Here is a 6415-nt window from a genome sequence, read left to right on the forward strand (position 1 = left end):
AGTTCCTGTTTGTCCAGCAAGCGAAAGCCCTTGAAGCCTTTGAACGTATTGAAGCCATTCAGTTTAAAGTTCATGGCTGCAGAGAAATCAGCAAGAAAGGGTGGCAGAAAGCGTCAATGTGAAACATCAAGAGATCTGCCCGATGACCTCTCAGAACTGTACAAGACAGATCCAGAAGAGGATTACAATCAGCGCAAGACACGAATCCAATGGATTCAACGATATTGGGAAGAATAGTGGTTCAAGTACAGGTTTGTAACAAAGGAATATGCTGAGAAGAATGCCATCAAGCGACCATGGGGAGACATCCTATACAAAAATCTTCAACCCAGGTCCAGAGATGAAGCCATTGAACAAGGCTTCTATCCCTGCATGGTCCGTGGACTACATCCTGCGGATGCTGACCTATCGTCACTGCTCTGGTGTCGTGATGACAATCTGTTCAAGCGCAACTTCTAGTTTGCCCAGAATTCGGCGAAGCAGAACAAGAAGTCATTGGGACTAGACTTCAACCCTGGTCCCTCTGCTCCCCGTGCAGATGGCACCCGCAATGCCGAACCCAATGTCGTCGGTCCGTTCTACAACCTGGATGGCCTCATCACTCACATCTCTGTTCAAGGTGCCAAAGTGGATCATTCTGATGATGATGCTGACACTGATGAAGCCCCAGCTCCTACTCCAAAGCCGCAGAGGCCAAAGCTGCCTAAAGCTTCAAAGCCTGCCTCAGCACCAAAAATCTCACGGGCGAAGCCACTGGCTACTACACCTCCTGAAGACAGTGTGCAGTCTGAAGATCTGTCACGTATCTCCAAGCCCCCGAGAGTCAAGATGCCTCTGCCACACACCAGCCAAGAACTGACTGCTGCTGCCATTCTGCGCAACGATGCCATTGATCTGTCCAGTGATGAAGATCTTGCAGATGGCGCTCTTGAGCAACTGATCAAGAGCAAAGAAGAAGCAGAAATCTTCAACAATTTGCCTCTCTTTGACGTGGCAATCATCCACGACTTCATCGATGAGTGGTTTCACACGCCCAACCTCAGCTTTGAAGATCTGCAACTTCCCATTGTGTTGGGGATATTACTACTGGGCGTAAACCGGCCCAGACAGGCCGGGTTAACTTCATCAGTAGTTGAGTATGATAAAAGCCCATGAGGGCAGATGAGGGCTGAAGGCCCATAATCGGTTTAAGGCCTATAGCTATAAACCGGCGTCGATATGTAACTTGTGTTATAAGTTAGGAATAGTGGATACCGAACTGGACACATCTATGAGCCGGTATCGGGACTCTGTAAACCGGCAGGCGTCACCCATGTATATAAGGGGACGACCCGGCGGCGGTTCAAAGACAGACAACAACTTGAGACATAGGCGAAGCTTATTTGCTCCCTATTCATCGAAACACCCATCAATTCCATCACAACTAGACGTAGGCTTTACCTTCATTGAAGGGGCCGAACTAGTATAAACTCTCTTGCGTCCTTGTGTCCGCTTTAACCCCTTCAAGCTAACCCGTAGCGATGGCTCCACGACTAAGTCCTTTCTCTAGGACATCTGCCGTGACAAAACCACGACAGTTGGCGCCCACCGTGGGGCTATCGCACGATGGTTTCCGGTTCTTGGAGGGCCGCTTTAAAGGACTCGAGGGCTACGCTGTAGGCCGGATGACTAAGAGCCGTCACGGCAAACTCTACATCGACGACGCAGGCTGGGGCCCTGAGGCCGGCTCAATTGAGTACGGGTACCGGGTCCCCTTTGGTAGCATTCATGTTTTCATTGGCAAGATCGGTGAACCGGGCCCTGAGCCGGACATCTGCACCGACCTCGTCGAGACGGCTCAGCGTGCGCGATCCGCCCGGGTTAAACCGGCCATGAAGCGTGCCTTCGTGGGAATGATCCATGGAGGGAGTTATGAGGATGGATCGAAGCTTCACGGGGCGACTGCCGTTCATTCTGGTGACGAATCTTCGACCGGAGAAACCGAATCTCTTTATCAGCTGCAAGATGGCCGGATTGAGAGCTGTTCCGATGGCGACAGTATTCCGGACCCCTCTGATCTGCCTAACCGGGTTGGAATATTCATGACCGGAACACAAGCAGCGCTTCACTCTCCGACAGCCATGGCAACGATCTCCGGTTCAGCAGCGGCAACGGTTGCCGGGGCGGGAGGCCCTGTGCGCCCACCGGCTCAGGTTCTATCAGAACTATTTGATGCGTTGGCTGTGCTTATGGCAGAAGTTAATCCGCCAGATCAGGACGCTCACAACACGGAGATTGCGAAGGTAAAGGAACAAATCACCCATGCCAAAACGGGTCTGGCGGCTGAGGACAACAGGATGGCTGCGGAGCGGGCCGCTTTAGACGCATAGGCCTACAGGCTTATGTTGGATCAGAGCGCGTCGCACGAAGTCATGAGGAGGAAGCACCGGTCCCGCTTACCACCGGTTTTCGAGGCCAGAGACCTTTTCAACACTCCAGGACCAAGAGCCAGCAATCCGCTGGAGGGGAACCGGGCAGAAGTCCCTGGGACCGGTGCACTAGTTCAGCCCCGTCAGATGGACCCGCCTCGTCAAAACACCGTTATACCTCGGGATGCTTTAACACCTCCGGGTCACTACTCCAACCCAATGGACAATCTCGTTACCGCTGCTGCACGACTGGAGGCCATTCCAGTTGAAGGTGACTCGCCGCAGGCAGTAGAGACGCGACGGGTCAAGGAACTTCTGAGGACAGCTTTGGCCCAACAGGAGGCGTACTCGTACAGCCGCGACCAGATCCACTCGACCCCCCGTCCAAGCCGGAGCTATAGCAAACATATGGATGAACCAGCAGTGTCGAGTAATGAACGACGTGGAGCACCCTGTGGTAACAACCCAACGGGTGGTGCTGATGACGCTCAGGAAGTGGTGAACCGGACCCGAGCGCGTAGGGAGGCCGAGTTAGCCGCATAGCATCAGGCTCGGCAGCTCACGCCGGTTCGTCCAACCATTTCGAACCTGGTGTTACTTCTAGTTCTTTGGGGGTGCCTTGCCTTGTCCCCGCTTTACGCAACGTGCACCTGCCCAAGGATTTCAAAGGCCCACGCAAGGTACCAAATTATACGGCGGATCAACCACCAGAGACATGGGTAGAGAGCTATGAGATGGCCATGGAGATGCTTGATGTGGATGACACGGCATGTGCGAAATACTTCACCATGATGCTTGAAGGAATGGCCAGGTGTACCGAGGCAACTCACTGAGCACACACTTAATGTGGATCTTAAATACAAACCGGTGAAACAGTTCCTCCGCCGGTTTAATGAAGAAAGACGCAAGGCGATTGGAGAAGAGGTAGCCAGGCTCTTAGCAGCTGGTTTTATTGTTGAAGTTTTTCACCCTGAGTGGCTTGCCAATCCGGTGCTAGTCCTTAAGAAAAACGGCACCTGGCGTATGTGTGTGGATTACACAGATCTTAATAAGGCTTGTCCAGCAGATCCTTTTGCCCTCCCCCGTATTGATCAAATCATTGATGCTACGGCGGGTTGTGAGCGTTTAAGTTTTTTGGATGCATATTCTAGCTATCATCAGATCAAAATGGCAGTTAAGGACCAGGAGAAGACGGCATTCATAACTCCCTTTGGAGCCTTCTGCTATGTGTCTATGCCCTTTGGGCTCAAAAGTGCCCAGGCAACTTATCAATGGTGTGTACAAAATTGTCTTCACAAGCAGATTGGCCGTAATGTACATGCTTACGTAGATGATATCGTGGTTAAATCCAGGGAAAAGGAGACTCTGGTTGATGATTTGAAGGAAACCTTTGATAACCTAAGGACGTACAAGATGATGCTTAATCCGGACAAGTGTGTCTTTGGTGTACCGGCGGGCAAGTTATTGGGTTTTCTGGTGTCCAACAGGGGAATTGAGGCTAATCCGGAGAAGATCACAGCCATCACCTCCCTGGCTAAACCGAAGTGTATCAATGATGTTCAACGCCTGGCAGGCCGGATTGCCGCGTTAAGCCGGTTTATCAGCCGCCTTGGTGAGAAGGCGATCCCTTTGTATCAGATGTTGAAGAAGACGGATCAGTTCGTCTGGAGTTCTGCTGCTGATGAAGCATTTGAGGACTTAAAGCGGCAATTGGCCAATCCGCCTGTGCTTGCCGCTCCCATTGACAAGGAGCCGTTACTGCTATATGTTGCTGCTAATGCTCGTGCGGTCAGTGTGGCTATTGTGGTGGAACGAAAGGAGGCAGGTAAGGAGCATCCGGTTCAACGTCCGGTCTATTATATCAGCGAGGTACTCATTGAGTCCAAGCAAAGGTATCCGCATTGGCAGAAGCTGGTGTACGGAGTTTTTATGGCAAGCCGAAAGCTTAAGAAATAATTCCAAGGGCACCCAATTACAGTGGTCAGTTCTGCTCCTTTGGGAGATATCATTCAGAACCGGGAAGCAACTGGCCGGATTGCAAAGTGGGCTATAGAGCTGGGGCCGTACGGTTTGAAATATGTGCCTCGGACAGCGATTAAGTCTCAAGCACTTGTTGATTTCATCAATGATTGGACGGAAATGCAAGCACCTGAAGAAAAGCCGGATCATACGTATTGGACCATCCATTTTGACGGATCCAGGCAGTTGGAAGGCTCGGGGGCTGGAGTCGTATTAACTTCCCCACGAGGTGATAAGTTTTGTTATGTTCTCTGTAATGTTCCCTTGTACTAACAATGCAGCTGAGTATGAAGCCTTTCTCCATGGTCTTCGGATGGCTAAGGAGATGAATCTAAGTCGAGTTAAGTGCTTCGGTGATTCGGACCTTGTGGCTCAGCAAGTGTCTGGCACTTGGGACTCCAAGGACCCACTCATGGCAGCATATCGTCGTGAGGTGGATATTGTTGCAGGTTATTTCAGAGGCTAACAGGTGGACCACGTGGACCGGCGGAAAAATGAAGCGGCGGACGCTTTAAGCTGGCTGGGCTCTCAGCGCAAACCGATCCCACCCAATGTTTTTCTGGATGCGCTGCACAACCCGTCGGTGAAGATCCCTGGTGAAGAGGATTTGGCCATTCCTGATCCAGAGGCTCAATTGGTGGCAGTTCTTCATGTTATTCCGGATTGGACGCTTCCTTACCTGGCGTACAAGAACCGGGGCGAGTTGCCAGAAGATGAGATTCTGGCCCGGCAGATAATCCGGCGATCCAAGTCCATGGCTGTCATCAACAGTGAGTTCCATCATTGCAGTGTATCAGGAGCTTTTCAACGCTGCGTATCTCCTGAAGAAGGCCGTGAAATTTTGCGTGAGATCCACGAAGGAGATTGTGGTCACCACGCCGGTTCAAAGTCTCTGGTGGCTAAAGCGTTTCGCCATGGTTTCTATTGGTTAACTGCTCATGCTGATGCGAAGGATCTGGTCAGCCGATGTGATGGTTGCCAAAGGTTTTCAAGACGTGCTCATGTACCGGCTCAAGAATTGAGGATGATTCCAATTACTTGGCCGTTTGCGACTTGGGGGCTGGATATGGTTGGGCCTTTCAAAAGGTCCAAAGATAAGAAGACCCACCTCCTGGTGGCGGTGGACAAGTTTACAAAGTGGGTGGAGGCAGAACCTATTAGCAAGTGTGATGCGGCCACGGCGGTTCAGTTCATCAAAAAGGTGATTTTCCGGTTTGGCTTTCCGCACAGTATCATCACAGATAATGGTACCAATTTATCCAAAGGTGCTATGAAGGAGTTCTGCGAACGGGAGCACATCCGGCTCGACGTTTCATCAGTGGCACATCCACAGTCCAATGGTCAAGCAGAAAGAGCTAATCAAGAGATCTTGAGAGGCATCAAGCCCCGGCTCATGGTTCCTTTGCAGAGAACGCCGGGTTGTTGGGTAGAAGAATTACCATCTGTGTTATGGAGCATCAATACAACACCCAACAGATCAACAGGATACACACCGTTCTTCATGGTTTATGGAGCGGAGGCGGTTCTCCCCAGCGATATCCGTCATGACTCACCTCGTGTCACGGCTTATGTTGAAGCGGACAACGAGACAGCACGACAAGATGCTTTGGACCAGTTGGATGAAGAGCGTGACATCGCAGCTGCCTGGTCGGCGATTTACCAGCAGGATCTTCATCATTATCACAGTCGCCGAGTCAGAACCAGAGCCTTCCGGGAAGGAGATTTGGTGCTTCGGCTCATCCAAGATCAGACTGATATGCATAAACTATCCCCACCTTGGGAGGGGCCTTTCCTAGTCAGCAAGAATCTGCACAACGGGTCGTACTATCTGATCGATATTCGAGAGCATAAGGACTCACGTACATCAGAGGAGGAGACTAACAGGCCGTGGAATATAGCTCATCTTCGGCCTTACTATACCTGAGCCATTGGCTATACTTATGTACATACAATGTATATATTATGATTAAGTAAAATAAACCGGAACC

This window comes from Triticum urartu, chromosome 2A, assembly GCF_056163025.1.
Source record: "Triticum urartu cultivar PI428250 chromosome 2A, HENAU_Tu73, whole genome shotgun sequence".
In the NCBI taxonomy this organism is placed as follows: Eukaryota; Viridiplantae; Streptophyta; class Magnoliopsida; order Poales; family Poaceae; genus Triticum; species Triticum urartu.